At 40.4% G+C, this 18,732-nt stretch overlaps 1 pseudogene across 1 annotated transcript; it reads right to left on the bottom strand.

The window, feature by feature from the left end:
• Positions 1-7,072: 7,072 nt before the first annotated feature.
• On the bottom strand, positions 7,073-7,743 carry LOC309827177 (ret finger protein-like 4A-like protein 1; annotated as a pseudogene). Its single transcript has one exon. The product of its transcript is annotated as a ret finger protein-like 4A-like protein 1 (transcript).
• Positions 7,744-18,732: the final 10,989 nt, after the last annotated feature.

Below are 18,732 nucleotides of genomic sequence, written 5' to 3' on the forward strand. Positions count from 1 at the left end.
TAAAACACTCTTCCTAAATGACTCTTAAAAGTTGAGAACCGCTATCAAACAGCTAGGGCCCTGCCTTTCACACGGAATCCATCAACTCTATCCCCCAAAAGCTGGGCCCCGGAAGGAGCTGATGAACTGCTCTCCATTCTAGAGACGTTACCATCTAGATAACCCTGTTGGTCTTCAGAAGCTAAGGCCAGACTCTTCATTACAGTGTTACATAAACACTGCCCACACTGTACTCTCCAGTTCCAAGAACACCATGACCTAATTCCTGGCAAGTTGCAGTGTGATTGAGTAGGCTGCAATTTCCTTCTAGCCAGCTTCCTGGGAACCATGATCTCTTGATGAGGATCCTGGAAACATGCATGGTTTCCCAGTGGTAGTGGGGCAATTTTTAAATTATCATTAAACTCTGTGCGTTTTAATTCCTGTCACCCTTTCCTTTCGCCCACCATTCAGCAGTCATTGGGCACTTTCTGTGTACATCATCCTCAGGGTAGAATCATCCAGGCAGAACAAAAGCCATGGGTTATGAGCTACCAGGAAGACTTTGGTTCATCTATAGCAGAGACTGCGGTCTGCAGGGCATGGCTTTCTATAGTAAGTGGCATGTGTCTGAGAGAGGAAAAGAGGCTTTCTCCTTTTTAAAATATTTTAAATACTAGAGGCTTAACTTTAAATATCAAGATCCAAAGCCCATGGATTCAGAGAACCTTATACATAAACCACTGATGGGAGAAGAATGTAAATGCTGACTAAAAGTAAGTAGAAATGTAATGAATGGGGGGGAAAAATCATAGCGGATATGACTGGGATTCAGACACTGGTAAGTCCCTGAGAAAGTCCCCAGCTCTCCATCCCCAACACCAAGGTCTGAAGAAGACATGGGGAACAACAGGTTAGATATCCAGATAGAAACCCAGATGGGTCCATGGAGGGCTCTGAAGGAGAAGGACCAGAGCTGGCTTCCTAGTGAGATGCATGCTTCCTGAGAGTCTGCAAGCTTCATAGAAAAACCCTATGTCCAACATGGCGCCTGAGTGAGAGATGAGCAATGGTCAAGGCAAACAGCCAAGGAGATGGGCCTCAGAGAGCCCCGCACATCTCAGCAGGGCACAAGAGGTGGAACTAAGAGGTGCTACATGCCTGTAAAGGGCACTCGGCACGGAAGAGGTCCCTGATTGGTAGGGAACTCAGGATATATGAATGTGACAACTGAAGGCCATGATGGGGCCAGAGACAACACCATTCATGCAGCAGGAAGAGAGGAGATGCCCAAGACTGGGTGGGACAAGCCACACCTCAGCAGAGGTCAGCAGGGACAGAAACGACCTCATCCCACCCCACCCCCTTGGTATAGCTGGGAGAAAAGAAGAATGAGGATCGAGGGAATCTGAGTTTCAAACTTGAAGCAACTGAATCATATTATTAAGCTTCTATTACTGCCATTAGAACTAGAAGGCAAAGTTAAATTTCATTACAGAGAAACAGACTATATATCTGCACACCTGGCTTACACAGTCTGACACTGTAACATAGATAAAATATCCAACCTTCCACATAAGCAACAAATCCCTTGGACCTAGTCTGTTCTGTGTTTGGCTATTTCCAGACCAGTGTGTGTCCATTCTTACCAGCTTCCTTTTGAGAAGAACTATTTCTGGACCCTCAGATTCCTGAATCCAGATTCTGGGGCTATACCCCATTTGAAGCCCTATTTGAGGCTTGTCATACCTTCCACATCCTTACACATAGCCCTCAAACATCTTGCAAGTATGTGTCCTTGCCGTGTCAGGGCTGAGATTTGATTTTACCCTGCCTACAAGCTAATAAGTTGACCTGTTACTATTTCATGGCTGCTGGCAGAAAACAAGAGGCTCCTGGGTCAAAGACAAAGGGCTTTGATACTCACAGCACAGTAAGAAGCATGAGTATCAGTATATTTGCCTCGGTTCCCATTGCCCTCAAGACCCACAGAGGCAATATGATGGTCCTTGATAGATAATAGGCAGTAGGTTTGTGTCACAACTGAGTTTGAAGAATCCATATTTTTATAGCAAACAGTAAGCAAGACTTACTGCTTGGGGGCTTTTTACCTGGTCTCTCAAAGTTACCAGCTGCATACACAACCCTGAGAAATGGTCCAGGTAAAAGAGTGGTCAGGGCCTTGCAGACTTGATATAGCCAGCATGATGTGTAGGAATAGAAGAGGCCCAAAGAGAACGGTCTTTCCCAACATACAGGAGAGGAAACCTAGTGACTCAGGACACAACATGGTAGTATGGGCAAAGTTCCAAACTAGGAGCCTGAAGGACCTGGGCTCTATCCGTTCTGCCATTTAGTGGCCATATGATGTGGTCAAAACCTAATCCTTCTAGGCCATAGCGTTCTCATCTCTAAGTCAACAGTAATCACACATGTCTTGCCCACCACAAATGGTTGTTATTAAGATCAAATGAGCTACTTTGTGTGAAATCACCTTAGAAACTCTAAAATACTATATACACTAAGGAATTGTTACAATTATCACAAATCCATCACCACCTTCTTTAAAAATAATTCAAATGACATCTACTTCTAATTTTTGTGCAGAGAAACATGGGATATAGATGAAAAATACTCAGAGGAGATGATCACTGACTTTCGATTTAAGATTATATTAAGCTCTAGCTTTATTCTGTGCTGTAAACTCCTTGAGGGAATCTTGTTTGCATGTTCATCTTTGCATCTCAGCACAGTTCCAGGAACATAGTAATCATAGGAATGATAATGGAGTCTTGGTCTCCAACATAATTAAACCCATCCGAAGAGAGAACCAACTTCAACATAAACCTGCTTTGTAAAGTTCATAAATAACAGATGAGGCCATGTCTCAAGGCGCTGGCCAAAAATTGAGAATTTTGAGAACTGTGTACAATTTTGTTCTTTTTTGTTACTATTTCTCCTGCTCTGCTTTTCGGTCACAAGAGCTCATATCAACAGCACACCCACGTCTGCCCTTCTCTATGCTCTAAATTTTCCTGTCCACTTTTTTCCCCATTAAGTCCATCATCAACAACTGTTAAAGCAGAAACTAACACACCATTGTAAAGCAATTATACCCCAATAAAGATGTTTAAAAAAAATAAAATGCAAAAAAAACCTGTAAAGATTTGACACATTAAATTTTTCGTCTTCAAACTTTTTTCTCTCATACTCCCTAAAAGAATTTTGAAAAGCTATGTATCCCCTATATTTTCAAGTAGACACCTAAAATATTTCACCATAAATTTGAACAGCTTCATAATGGAAAAGAATATTAAAAAGAATATGTATATATGTGTGAATAACTGAGTTGCTTTGCTGTACAGAAGAAATTAACACAACATTGTAAATCAACTATACTTCAAAAAAAATCTAAAACAATTTGAACAGCTTCAAAAAATGTACTTTCTAGCATATTGTAAATATTGAATTTTAAGTAAAACTTGTGTCATACCTTGTATCCAATAAACCCTAAAGGCCAAAGCAATTTGATAACCATCCTCACTCACTTAAAAGTTCACAGACCAAAAAAAAAAAAAAAATTCACAGAGAAGCTGTTTTTTGACAACTGGAAATTTTGTATCATACCTTTTTCTCCTTGATCTCATATTTTCCCAAAAGAATCTTACTAATGTAATATATTTTTATATTTGAAAGATTTTATATGATCACTCTATTAACTTCTCTACAATAACAGAAATAATTGTCCATAGGTGGAAGTTTAAACATTGTAATTTTGTATTTGTAAAGTCTTCTGGATTGAGCTATCTTTACAATGATTTTTAGTATAAAATTGACCAAGGAAGTATGAATGTATAACATATTTTGAGAATTATAAAGAATAGCAAGTAAGGCTTTATTGGACAATTGTTCTAAATGAATAGATGGCTCTTTTTAACAAGTTCCCGTATCTTTGGCTGTTACTGATAGAGTGACACAGGATTCAGCATCCATTCTACTCCTATTTTTCATTTTTATAGACATATGTCCTGAAAAACTTGTTAAATTAAATAAGTAATGAGAATTTTAGGCATTTTCTTTCCTTTTTTTTAATTGATATATATATATTTTTTAATGTATCCTTATATATAATCCCACTCTACCCTTGATTCATCACCACAGAGCAATCCCTTCCCTGCAGTTTCTTTGATAAACCTGTACTATACAAGACTCTAATTTAACTTTAATTTTACAGAAATCTCCTTTGAGTAACAATTACTTGTACAATTCCATATTTCTATAGTTTGTTAAAACTTTAGTCTCAACGAATCCAACCAAACACTGTTTGTTGGCAAAAGATCTGACTTGAATCTCATGCCCAGTAAATCCTCGTATAACCCCCTGAAATCCCATTCATTTCTCCCTACATCACACCTCCCAGTGACTCCTAAGTGCATGCAGGTCCCCTCATTCCCTTGCATCTCTCCTCCCACAAACACGGCCCATGACCTCCTTCCTATGGGGCTGAGAGTTTACTGGGGTGAGTGATGTGGTCAAACCTCCTGGCTGTACATTTCCCGGGACACAGAGACCAACCCCACAGAGGAGGTGCCTCCCTGACACCATCAATCATGACCCAGACGCAAAAGGACACACCTGTCCCCACACAATCCAGGACCCCCAGCCTCACACAGCCACACACGAGGCACCACCACAGCCAGTCACAAACGAAGCCACAGAAGGTGCCCTTGTGCTGTGACAGGAACACACATCCCAGTGCCTGCCGCCTCCTGAGCCTCTCTTCACCCACAGATGTGGGAGGATCAGTGTGGGCAGGTCAGTTTCCAGGTGATAAGACAAGCAGATGCAAAGCATTCGAAAAAGACAAAAGGAGTGACTCAGAAGCCCTATTTTCCAACAACATTTCTGATGACCCAGCACTGTTTTCACTGAAACAAAATTTAAGGAGTTGTTTCTCTCTCTGGTGCCTGAGCACTTCTTGCCCCACTAGCTTCCTCATACTTTCTGGGTTTTATATCTGCTGTGACTAAAAATGCACACAATACAGTGGAAGGAGTAGGAATTCATGTGATGCTGAGTCAGCAGAGGAGTGTGTAACTCATCTCATCCCAGGTCAGCACAGAAATCAGAGCTGGTTTATGGAGACCTCCTAAGAGAATGAGAACATCCTTCTAAGAGAGCTCATTGTGTGCCCAGGACAATGGAAAAAGGAGTCAGGCACACGGCCCTGGATAGAAGGACACAGGGAGAGTTGGGGAGGGTGGGGACACGTTGCTTCCAGGAAAGAATCTCTAAACATTTTCTCAGACATTGCCTCTCTGTCTTAGCCGTGACGACCACCTGGAGTCCTTTTCAATACTGGCCTTAGTCTGTCTGAGCTGCTAGAACAAAATATCACCCACTGGGTGGGTTATAAACAACAGAAATTTATTGCTCACAGTTCTGGAGGCTGGCAGTCCAAATCAAGGCACCAGCATTGTCCCCTTCTGGAGAGAGTTCCCTTCCTGATTTGTGGCTGGCGCCTTCTCACTGTGTCTTTACATGATGAAAAGGGCTATGGAGCTCTCTGAGGACTCTTTTATAAGGGCACTTATACAGTTCATGAGGTCTCCACCCTCATGACCTAATCACCTCCCAAAAGTCCACATCCTAATACTGTCATCTTTGGGGGTTATATATCAATATACTAATCTGGGGGGAAAGAAACATTCAGACAATACCATGGCCCAAGGTACATTCCACTGTACTTCAAAATATAAAATGCAGTGTTGAATTACCACAGACAGCATTATTCTAATCCTATTTCCAGTTTTTAAAATAGGTCATACACTGGTTATTTTCCAACATTCACACCATTTTGGCAGACTAGAGAATTAACTGGATTTCATCTCACTACAAATTCTTTTCTCTTCCTCCTCTTGCTCCAGGTTAAAGTAGGACAATGAGGCATTTCCCCATTCAATTAGATAAAAATATGAGCAACACCTACACACACCACTTAAGAACACCCAGAATGGTGACAGAATATCTTGGCAGAAATTGTACACCCAACCCTAATATGTTAGGTCCTAAAAAATCAGTAGACCCTTTTTTACATGATTGAGAAGCTCAGTGACTCTGGCCATAAAAGGGTCATCACAGATTCCACAGTGACCCCATCCCTCTTTCCATCTTTGTCAGAGACTCCAGGGCACAGGGATTTGCAGTGAACCTCATGGGTCTGGTCCCACTCAGATACACAGCCCAAAACATTCCCACCTTCTACCTGTCCAGCCAGGGCATGAATGGGGCAGCTCAGGACAAGGCAGGGTGAGTACCTGTCCTGCCTAATGGTGCTAACACAGCTCTGAGTTCCTCTCCTGCTGGGGAGCCCTTCTCTCCTGTTTTCTGCCCTGAGGTTGAACAGAAGGAAGCATTCACCTGCCTGGACTTGGCTCCAGAGCTTTGTACAGGGAAGTGTCAATCAGGATGGGCCACAGTTATAGGGACAGGGTCCCTGGACCTCATCTCCCCACAGAGGTGCCATTATCACATCATCTGTAGTATAGGTGACACTGTCTGCATGGAGAGTCTGGGGCATCTCCAATGAGGAGCAAATCTTATCCCCAGTGCAAATCACCCTCATCCATGTCTGGATTAGCGACAACTCCTGGCAATTATTGAGAAGATCTACATGAGCAGCTGAGCAGAGGGCACAGAAAGTATTTTATGCTCCCAGTTGGAGAATCCAGGTTTAGAACGAAAGTCATAACTGGGGGGAGGGGACACTCAAAGTGCTCCAGGGGCTCCCTTCACTGTGTTTCCCGTTGGGCGTTTTCCTTCATGGTCTCACTTTTCCAAACTGTTCCAAAGTCTCTTCACCCTGATCATTAGCACACCATCCGAAGGCTGGACTTTCCCCTGAGATTAAGTTCCACAACCCTTGATATTTATGGTCTCAGGTCTGTTTAATCTGGAAAATAGCTCCTTTGAAGCCAGTGTTTCCTTCCTCAAAATCCTCAGGTCTCTGTTGTGTCTACATGACTCTGTAAGGAGATCATAATTTGTTCTAAGACACACACGGATCTCTCTCCTTGAGTCTCTCATTGGACCATCAGCCTGTCCTTGTGTTCTGGGCAGTTATTGCCAGAAAGAACCATTCTTTGAGGACAGCAGAAGGCACAGTGTGGGCAGAGAAGACATCTCCATTTCTCAAGCTCACAGTCCAGAAGCCAAGATCTGGAGTCAGTTGAGTCTTCCCTTGTCGATGCACAGATTCCTTCCAAATGCCCACATCCCATTCTTGGCTGGACCCCACGTCCACCTCCCAGTAATGGCGGCCAGAGGTGAACAGAGGGAATCCCAGGACACAAGTTGTATGGTTGAATCTCTCAGGTCAGGACCTTTGCTTCTGCTTGAAAAACCCACAACAGACAGTTTTCAGGTCCTCAGAAATGATGAGGTACTTGTTGGCTGTGTCAACATCCAAGGTCACATCCACTTGGAACTTCCGCATCCTTGGGTTCATCTGGAGGACAGCTCTCAGCTGGAGCCCTGACTCCTTAACCTTTGAAACCAGAGCTCAGAGCTTGAGAGCACACCTGAGGTCATTCTTTTTGAGACCACAGAGCAGTTGGGGCACAATAAACCCTCCCCATCAGGCTCCTTCTGCAGTGAATCGAAGCACTGGAAGCAGCAGACATATTCACATTTCAGGTACATGCGGTTTTCAAGATAAGTCAGGCAAACCATACATTTACTTGCTTCTTTAAAGTGTTCAGCCATGGGTCCTCTCTGCTCAACTAGGTCCAGCTGCTTCCCCTGACAGCTCAGTTCTAGGCATTTTCCTATGGAAATGCCACTGTGCTATTTGAATGCCTTCTTAATTACAAGTCAAAAAGAGCAGTGATCTATTATCAAAACAAATATTTTTTTTTTTTAAAGAAGATGTTGGGGGTAGGAGTTTATTAATTAATTTATTTATTTTTGCTGTGTTGGGTCTTCGTTTCTGTGCGAGGGCTTTCTCTAGTTGTGGCAAGCCGGGGCCACTCTTCATCGCGGTGCGCAGGCCTCTCACTGTCGCGGCCTCTCTTGTTGCGGAGCACAGGCTCCAGACGTGCAGGCTCAGTAGTTGTCAGTAGTCAACAGGCTCACGGGCCTAGTTGCTCCACAGCATGTGGGATCCTCCCAGACCAGAGCTCGAACCCGTGTCCCCTGCATTAGCAGGCAGATTCTCAACCACTGTGCCACCAGGGAAGCTCCCCGAAATATTTTTAATTATCTACCTATTGATAACTTGGTTAGGTCCTTCTTTTATTTTGTTGAAAGCAAAGAATTGAAAATGACCTAATTTACCAAAAAAAATTTTTTTTTACCCAGTCATTAGAGTTCTTCACTTTCTAGGAAATATGACCCCAAAAAGCTTATCACATGCTACTGATTATACTGTTCAACTTTTTCTCAGAGGCCTTTTTCTTATGGAGCTAAAATAGATGAAACTGGGTTAAAAGCAAAATTGAAATTGTGTATTTTAGAACTTTTCTTTTTTTTTTAATTTATTTAATTTATTCATTTTTGGCTGGGTTGGGTCTTCGTTGCTGTGCGCAGGCTTTCTCTAGTTGTGGAGAGCAGGGGTTACTCTTCGTTGCGGTGCGCGGGCTTCTCATTGCTGTGGTTTCTCTTGTTGCGTAGCACAGGCCCTAGGCACGCAGGCTTCAGTAGTTGCAGCACGCGGTCTCAGTAGTTGTGGCTCACGGGCTCTAGAGCACAGGCTCCGTAGTTGTGGCGCACGGGCTTAGCTGCTCTGTGGCATGTGGGATCTTCCCAGACCAGGGCTCAAACCCGGGTCCCCTGCATTGGCAGGTGGATTCTTAACCACTACGCCACCAGGGAAGCCCAGAACTTTTCTTTCTGACTGTAAGCAAAGGCATATATTAATGCCATATTTCATTTTGTAAGGACATCTCAAAATGCGTACTAAAGATATGACAGAAATACAGACAGATGATGGAGGATATTTATTTGTATATAAGTGATTTCTTCCCAAAATAGGTTGAAGTCAATTATGTTTAGGTAATTACACATTTCACAGAATTGGAATCAGTATATTAACATTTGAGAGGGAAATATTAATACTAATTAAATCAAGCTGGTTTTCTGAATGTGTAACATATTTTGCTTAGGTCATTTTATACTAGATTTGCACTTGGGGAACTTTTTTATTTGCTTTTGAAACTAAATAGATGTTCTATTTTTAGGAGTATAGTTTAAATATTTTACGCAAATTGCAAGAGAAAAGAACTCGGTTGCAAATAAGTACATGCTTACAAAATGTACATTAAGTATTGTTGAGAATATTATTTAAAGTATAATCTGCAACATATTCCTGTTAAGTTGCTTAAACCTAATGCTTTGGACCGAATTGTGTCCCCCCAACATTCCTAGGTTGAAGACCTAACCACTCCCCACCCCCTGTCCACAGCATGTCTGTACTTGGAGAAAGGGCCTGTGAAGACGTTAGAAAGGTTAAATAAGGTCATTAGAGTAGGTCCCTAATCCAACAGGGCTGATGCCCATATAACAATAGGAAGAAACACCAGATCTCTCTCCCCTATGTGAGGACACAGGGACAAGGTGGCCGCCTGCGAGCCAGGAAGAGGGTCCTCATTAGAACTGGACCATACTGCCACCCTGATCTCAGACTTCCATCTCGAGAACTATGAGAAAGTCTATTTCTGTCATTGAAGCCCCTCAGTCTATGGTATTTTGTTATGGCAGCCCAAGCTAAGATACCTAATATGTACATGGTAGGATTTAATAAATGAGCAGAAAAGTGGTTGATGAGTGACAGTGAGCAGGACATTTTAACTTTCATAAAACATGAGTATGGATTTCATATTTTGCTAACTTTTACCAAAAGTTAATGAAAATGTTTCTCCTATGAATTTGAATAAATATTCAAGAGAACACAAAACACTAACTTACCTCTAATATATGTTTCTTATTAGAAAATAAAACGTTGACATGTTGGAAGAACATGTGGGTCTTTTCACCTTGATATCATACAAATTATACCAGTGAGACTAGACTAAAATGCAGATAAATGAGCATATTCACTGAACTCATCCTCTTTACTGAGATGGTGAAACTGCAGAGAAAGGGTGCTTCATACCAGACTGGTATTTCCCAGCATGCTGCTTTCAAATCTTGAATATTTCAAAACAGCTAGCTAGCTAAGTACAGAAACCCGTCATGAGTTTGTCACCTGGGCGAATAACGCGCTGCCATCTTCCATATTTCCAAGAAATGTTCTTTTTACTCTCTTCTCAATGATTTCTTTCCTCAGGAACAATACCTTCTCTGCCAGTAATGAAGACCAAAAACAAACAAAAAAACAAACAAACAACCATCACCTCTCCCCTCCACTACATAATTCCATTACAGACTTGAAATCAAAAACATCCAAACATACATCAGCTTATCTGTTTAAGGTATTGTCTCAATCTGTCCAGGCTGCTATAACAAATTACCATAGATTGTGTGGCTTAAACAAGAAACTCTTATTTCTCACAGTTCTGGAGCCCAGGAAGTCCAAGATCAAGAGGCCAGAAGATCTGGTGTCTGATGAGGCTCCTCTTCCCAGTTTGTAGATGGCTGTCTTCTCATTGTAACCCCATATGACTGAGAGAGTGGGCTCCAGTGTTTCTTCTTATAAAGGCATTAATTGTATTCATCAGGGCACTGCCCTCAGGACCTAATTACCTTACAAAAGCCCAGCCTCCAAATACCATCACATTGGCAGTGAAGATTTCAACATACGAATTTTGTGGGGACACGTTCATTCCATAAGAGTTATGCTTTGCCTTAACAGAGATAAGCATAAGGCACAGAAAGACATGATACCCTATTACCTTTAGTTCATGGTGCCATTTTGCTTAAAGAGGGCTCTCAAATACCTGTAGTTTGAGTTGCCTCTGCTCAGTGCCCCAGAGGTTTCTATAGCCAAGACAAAGTACCATAGCATGGTTTGGGTTGGATGAGACCTCTTCTGTAAGGCAGAAGAAGGGAAATTGTGGAAGGCAAGACAGAAAAGGAGAAGCAGCCTGATGCAGGTGCATTTGTAAGCAGATGAATACAGAAAAAAATATATATAGAGAGAGAGAGAGAGAGAAAGAGAGAGAGAGAGAGAAAAAATTTGGAAATTGATTCCCTTGAAATTATCTGAATCTGTACACCTCTTGGAATTGCTTCATGCACCCCCAAAGCTATGCAAACCCCAATTCAAATGAAATATTCCTACTACTGCTAATAATTTTCATTGCAATGTACTAAGAGCCTACTTTAAAGTAAGTATTATATTCGGTTCTTCAAATAGATCAACTCATTTAAATTGTGTCCATCAGGTGAGAGCCATTATTAACCCCATTTTACAGATGAAGAAATTGGGACTCAGAGAAGATAAGTAATTTGCCCAGAATCTCACAGCTGGTAAGTGCCAAAGCCAAATTCAATCCTAGGTCCATCTGACTCCAGAGCCTGTACTTTGTGATAACCTTATGTGGCCTTGTATATGTGTTCTTGATTGACAGCAGCTTAATAAGTATCCCTCCTAGATAACTGGTACTCCCCAAAGAATGATTCTCTAACGGTGGATTTTCAGAACTATGTAGCAGAGCTGGGTTTTTTTTAACATCTCTATTGGAGTATAATTGCTTTACAATGGTGTGTTAGTTTCTGCTTTATAACAAAGTGAATCAGCTATACATATACATATATCCACATATCCCCTCCCTCTTGCACCTCCCTCCCACCCTCCCTATCCCACACCTCTAGGTGGTCACAAACCACCGAGCTGATCTCCCTGTGCTATGCGGCTGCTTCCCACTAGCTATCTATTTTACATTTGGTAGTGTATATGTGTCCATGCCACTCTCTCACTTTGTCCCAGATTACCCTTCCCCCTCCCCATGTCCTCAAGTCCATTCTCTACATTTGCGTCTTTATTCCTGTCCTGCCCCTAGGTTCTTCAGAACCATTTTTTTTAGATTCCATATATATGTGTTAGCATACAGTATTTGTTTTTCTCTTTCTGACTTACTTCACTCTGTATGACAGACTCTAGGTCCAACCACCTCACTACAAATAACTCAATTTCATTTCTTTTTATGGCTGAGTAATATTCCATTGTATATATGTGCCACATCTTCTTTATCCATTTGTCTGTCGATGGACACTTAGGTTGCTTCCATGTCCTGGCTATTGTAAATAGTGCTGCAATGAACATTGTAGTACATGACTCTTTTTGAATTATGGTTTTCTCAGGGTATATGCCCAGTAGTGGGATTTCTGGGTTATATGGTAGTTCTATTTTTAGTTTTTTAAGGAAGCTCCATACTGTTCTCCATGTAGCAGAACTTTGAGAAATATTTTCAACAAAACAGTCTTCCCAGTACTTCCTCAAATCATTAAATAAATAAACATATTTCTCTTCTCTTTATACACATATTACTCTATTTTAATGAGGTTGCAATGGGGAAATCAACTATGAATAACAAATAAGCATTCAAATTAAGAAAACTTTATATTATTCCAAGGTCTTTATTTTGCCCACTGTTAGCAATCCTCTCCTCATGTTTTCATAATTAAGGTACTTTGTGGTCACTGGATTTTTTTCCCCCAAAATACTCTCCCAAAGGATTAATTCTTTAATTCTCAGTTTGTGGTCTAAACCTGTGAATGAATCTAAAAATCCCTTTATTGATTAACCACAGAGTTAAAAATTGAAGGTAATGATGACCATAATAGTAAACCCTAAAGAATACTGCTTTCTGCAAAGAAATAGACAAATTTATGGTAACTTAAAAAAAATAGTCTCTTCTTCAACCTATTTCACACGTGTACACACACAATTTTCAGTGTAACTTTGAGTAATTCATAATGGAGCCTGAACTAACATTTAGCTACTTACTCTTTTTTTATTGAAGTATAGTTGATTTACAATGTTGTATTAATTTCTGCTGTATAGCAAAGAGATTCAGTTATACATATATATACATTCTTTGTTTAATATTCTTTTCCATTATCATTTATCATAGGATATTGAATATAATTCTCTGTGCTATATAGCAGGACCTTGTTTATCCATTCTATATATAAAAGCTTACATCTGCTAACCTCAGCTACTTATTGTTTAAGACAAATTAAAGCTTGTTTTCTTGGGTAGAGTTGGGATCCATGTTTTCTCAGGCATATAAACATGTGAGAAGTGGCAAGGTATAGAGTGAAAAAGGCAGGTCAGTTCCCTACATTAGAGATTTAGGAGAGGAGAGGAGAGTCAGCTTAATGATCTAGACTACAAACATCATACAGCAGTCACTGAGACAAAACAGCATCTCAGGTAAAGCCAGTTACACTACACTGCTGAGACACTGCTAAATGAGGTAGAGTGGGGAACCCCCAAATCTAAGGAATTTAGCAAGCAAAGAGAAGGAGAGAGAGATTGGGCTAGCTCTTAAGAGTATACTCCATGTAAAAAAAAAAAAAAGGGTGCAAATGAACTTATCTAGAAAACAGAAATAGAGTCACAGATGTAGAAAGCAAACTTATGGTTACCAAGGGGTGAGGGGAGGAAGGGATAAATTGGGAGATTGGGATTGACATATACACATTACTGTATATAAAATAGATAACTAATAAGGACCTACTATATAGTACAGGGAACTCTACTCAATACTCTATAATGACCTATATGGAGAAATAAGCTAAAAAAAGAGTTGATAATATGTATACGTATAACTGATTCACTTTGCTGTACAGCAGAAACTAACACAACATTGTAAATCAATTATACTCCAATAAAATTTTTTTAAAAAGAGTATATTCCATAAAAATAATGAACAAAGATCTACTATGAAACAATAACAATGTCATATTTTCATGTTTTGCTTAAAGAAATTTTCATGCAAATGTATTCTTCATAACAGCCCGTGGAGTTTGTGGAACAGATACCATTTTTATTATGTGGCAGAAAAGGAAACCCAGGCACTGAAGAGACTGGGTGAATTGCCCAGTGGCCCTCAGCTGCTTCCTGGCACAGTAATGACCAGACAGACCCCAGCCCAAGGGGGTCCCACTTCTTTCTAGTAATCTGAGACACTCTCTGCTTCCTCTGCCCCACCCTTCTAATGTCTAATATTTGTAATGGCTTCTTCCTGTCACTTCCGGTAACCCCTTCTCCATCTAGTCAATCCCCCTAGGTCTACATCTCCCTCATTCCTCATTTTCATCAAAGGTAGAGACCATAATTAAAATCCGTGCCCCAGCATTCTGTTAGTGGTACCAAGGGCTGGGGACCCAGAAGTCCCCACTGCAAGAAGCTGAGAATTTACATGATCCCACATCAAACTACGACAATGAACTCTGTCAGTGCCCTTTTGTTCCTACTGATGGTTTATTACACTTGCACAGAAATAATGACTGGCCATTTTCTAGTATCTGATAATCTAAAACAATGACTTTGCTTTGTACAGTCTCAACAAGAATATGAAAAAATGCATTTGAGTATCTGTACAGTCCTAAGTGGACTCTGGTTTCCACTGAATGGATTTAAATGCCTTGTCATTTTGATCCTGCATAAATCTTGCCATTTCTGGATGAAGATACATATTTATAAACATCTACTACTGGACAAAAATTGGGCAGACAGTTAAGTTAAAATTTTCAACTATGTTAAGTTCACCTCTCTACTTCTTTGCATATAATGGATTTTTTCATACAAACTCCCTATTTGGTCATGTCTCCCCTGTAACTGCCCAATGTTTAAACCAATGTCAAGTTGCAGTGATAATAATAGGTGGCATTTCTTGGAGTACTGATCTAAGTGCTCTGTATTTTCTCATTAAGCTCGCATAACAACCATATAAGGTAAGTACTCTACATTAATCCCATTTTGCAGATGCAGAAACTAAGACACAAGAGAGGTTATGGGACTTCCCCAAGGCCTTCCGGGCAGCTCAGGCATTTGAACCTAAGCAGTCTGGCTTCAGAGCCCACTTTCTCGATCCCCACACTAAACTGTCTCTGATATTGCATGCTTATAAATTCTATCTTACTTGTTTCATCACTGTATTCCAGCTGCTTGCGTCACCTACATGCCTACCATATCTTTGACTTTAAAAGTTAAACAAATTAACTTATAATGAATTATGAACTTAAACATAAAATATAAAATGATAAAACTTTCAGAAAATAAAACCAGTAGAACATCTTTAGGATTAGATGAAGAGTTTTTAGACTTGACACCAAAAATCATGACCCCTTAAGGAAAACTTTGATAAATTGGACCTCATCAAAGTGTAAAACTTTTGCTCTGCAAAGGACCCTGTTAAGGGAATATAAAGATTCAGGAGAAAGTATTTGCAAATCTTACATTCAATAAAGGACTTGTATCTGGAATATACAATATAAAGAACTCTCAAACCTCAACAGGAAGAAACAAATAATCCAATTCACTCCAATTAGAAAATGCACAAAAGACACGAACAGACATTTCATTGAAGAGGATATACAGAGGGCAAATACAGATGTGAAAAGATGTTCAACATCTTAGCCATTAGGGAAATGCAAATTAAAACTTCAGTGAGGTATTACTATATACATATCAGAATGACTAAAATTAAAAATAGTGAAAACATCAAATGCTGGCATGTATGCAGAGAAACTGAATCACTCATATTTCTGATGAGAACGTAAAACAGTAGAGCTACTTTGGGTAATAATTTGCTGAAGTGTTATGAAATTAAACATATAATTACCATGTAACCCAGCAAATGCACTCTTGGGTGTTTATCCTAAAGAAATGAAAACTTGTGTTCAAAAACCTGTATAAAAATGCTCATAACAGCTTTATTCATAATAGCCAAAAACTGAAAACAACCTAACTATCCTCCAGCAGGTAAATGGCTAAACAAACTGTGGTATTTCCATACAATGGAAATTTCCATACAATTTCCATACTACTCAGAAATAAAAAAGCAACACAAGTTATATATACAGTAACCTGGATGGATCTCAAGAGAATTAGTAAGAGTGAAAAAAGCCAATCTCAAGAGATTACATGCTGTATGATTTTGTTTATACGACATTTTTGAAATAACAAAATTCCAGAGATGGAGAACAGATTAGTGGTTGTCAAGTGTTACCTTGATTATGGTGATGTTACATGAAATTACACATGTAATAAAGTTACACAGAGATAGACAGAGATACCCACAAATATACACACACACACAATTGTCCCAATACCAATTTTCTGATTTTGATATCATACTATAGTTATGCAAGGTGTTGTCTTTGGGGGAAATGGCCTAAGCATACATACAAGCTCCCTACACGTTCTTTGTTACAATTTCCTGTGAACATATAATCACTTCAAAGTAATTAATTTTTTTAAAGTTGGACAGTTAAGACCAAGATCTTAACCCTGAGGCACTCCACTAGATATCCCATTCCAGTTACAAAAATGCTGTAATCAACACCATTTGAATAAAGATATTTCTATCAGCTGTAACTCTAACAGTATGATCAGCAAGTCTTCATTTCACCATCTTAACCAAAAAAGATCAGGGGGAACTTTAATTGCTTTCCTGAAATTAAGATAGACTATGTTCACAGGCTTCCCCCAACCTACAAGTCTAGAAACTCTACCAGTGAGATTACTAGCAAAACCAGTCCTTGATGAGACCACGATGGGTCTGGGTGATGATTCCTTTTGTATGTGCTCATAAACCACATTTAGTAATTCTTGAATTTGATGCGGGATTAATGAAAATCTGAAGTCAACTGCTCTGATTTCCCCAGTTCCCCTACCTATTGGTTGGTCTTACTTCCTGACAGTCTTCCATTTATTTATTCATTCGTCACACACTTATTAAGTATTCATCTTATATGCACTGCTGCTGCAGGGGGCCATCTGCCTTTGTCTATCCCATGGCTCCAGCTTGCTCTTTGCCTTTCTGTGGAAACAGAGGAGGGAGCAACTAATTCAGCCTAGAGGGACCAGGCATCTTCATAATGGGGGCATTTAAGTTGATTTACCAGGATTTTTTTCTCCCTTGTCCAGAAAATTGAGTGGAAAAGCCCTCTTGAACGAATCAGCAATTCTACTGCCAAACAAATTCTTCCCAGTCTTTGAAAGATCCACTCTGGTATGTTAGGCTATTATCCAGGAAATCTAATCTGCTTCTCTAAACCAACAACAAAAGCCAATTCTGCCTTCCCTACATCCGTTACTTCCAAAATCAACTGGAACGAAAAAATAAATGAAATGAAATGAAACGAAACGAAACGAAATGAAATGGAAACACTATCTATGCTCTAAAGTCCTCTATTTCCTTTTCAAAACTCTGACAGATAAAATTCTAACTTCTTAAAGTCATGGAATTTTGTATCAGAAATAGATGTTAGAGGCCAGCCTCCTCGTCAGAGAAGAAGAAGAAACAGACTTAGAGGGGTAAGTGCAGCAAGCCAAGAGTCCTTCAAAAGGGGAAAGCAGACTTTCCACTCCCAGCCGATGCCCCCCCACCATTCTGCCACATTTGCTAAATATTGTCTTAGTGATGTTTCTTGGTATCACATCTTATGATAGCCAGTCAAGAAAGAGGGCTCATTCCCTGATGGGCTAGCTCAGGTCCTCCATGACTCTCTCGCATTCCAGAGCACTGGGATGGGCTCCTTGAAGAAAACAACATCTGAGCTTCCTCCTTTTTTTTGTTTGTTTTAATGCCTGTCAGGGTCAGAGTCTCAAGAAGTCAACATTTACAAAGTTCCCCTGCCTGAATGAAGGAGGGAATCAAAGGGAATCCCACTGATTCCTCTTGCTCCAAATAAGAGCAGGGAAGCCCTCCCCGTGTTCCTTCCACATCTCCTTTGGCAGAAATGAAGAGGGGACCGTTCATGCTTCTACACTCCACACCACTATCTTCCTTGAGACCATCAGGACCAACCTCAGCATACTTTAACCCTGTTTATGTCACCACAAGAAGCCTAGGGCTCCCAGGGCAGCCCTTGTCCCCCAAACAGCTCTAAAAGCAGCGAGGCAACCATCACCCCAAATACATGCACACTCATACACACACAATCCCTATCACCCGTCTTGCCTTATTTTTTAACTTAGCATTTATGATCGTCTAACAAATCATATGTTTTACTAGCTTTTCTGTCCTCCTCTTCTGGAATAAAAGCTCTGTGAGGATAGGGATTTTTGTATGTTTCATTCACCATTCTACCAATGCTGCTGCTACTTTACAGGAGCTCAGAAAAAGTTTGTTAAATAAGTAAATCCCTGGAGCCATTTTTTAAAGTCTGAAAGCAGACAATTCAAGGGCCAAAGGATGTCTGAGAAGTTTGAGAGGGAAGCAGAGATGATTTGCGGCAACTGGAAAACTTGAAGAGAAGAAGGCTTCAGCCCTAAGGATCTCCAGAAGTGGCATCTATCACACGAAAGAACTGGTAACAGGGGGGATATTCAGACGGCATACAGGGCCAGACATAAATAAACCGCATGGCTTTGAAACAGGGGATAGAAATAACTTGGTACCTACTATGTGTCAAGCCCTGTGTCATTAATTTATCATAATCACCATACGGAATGATCTTACTGTCCCCATGTACAGATGAAGAAACTGAGGCAAAGAGGAGCCTGAGATCCACAACAGATAAGTGATGGAGTCAGACTTCAAATTTCAAGCATGTGATACAGCATCATTAACTACAGTC

This window comes from Grampus griseus, assembly GCF_964374135.1.
Source record: "Grampus griseus genome assembly, chromosome: 9".
NCBI lineage: Eukaryota > Metazoa > Chordata > Mammalia > Artiodactyla > Delphinidae > Grampus > Grampus griseus.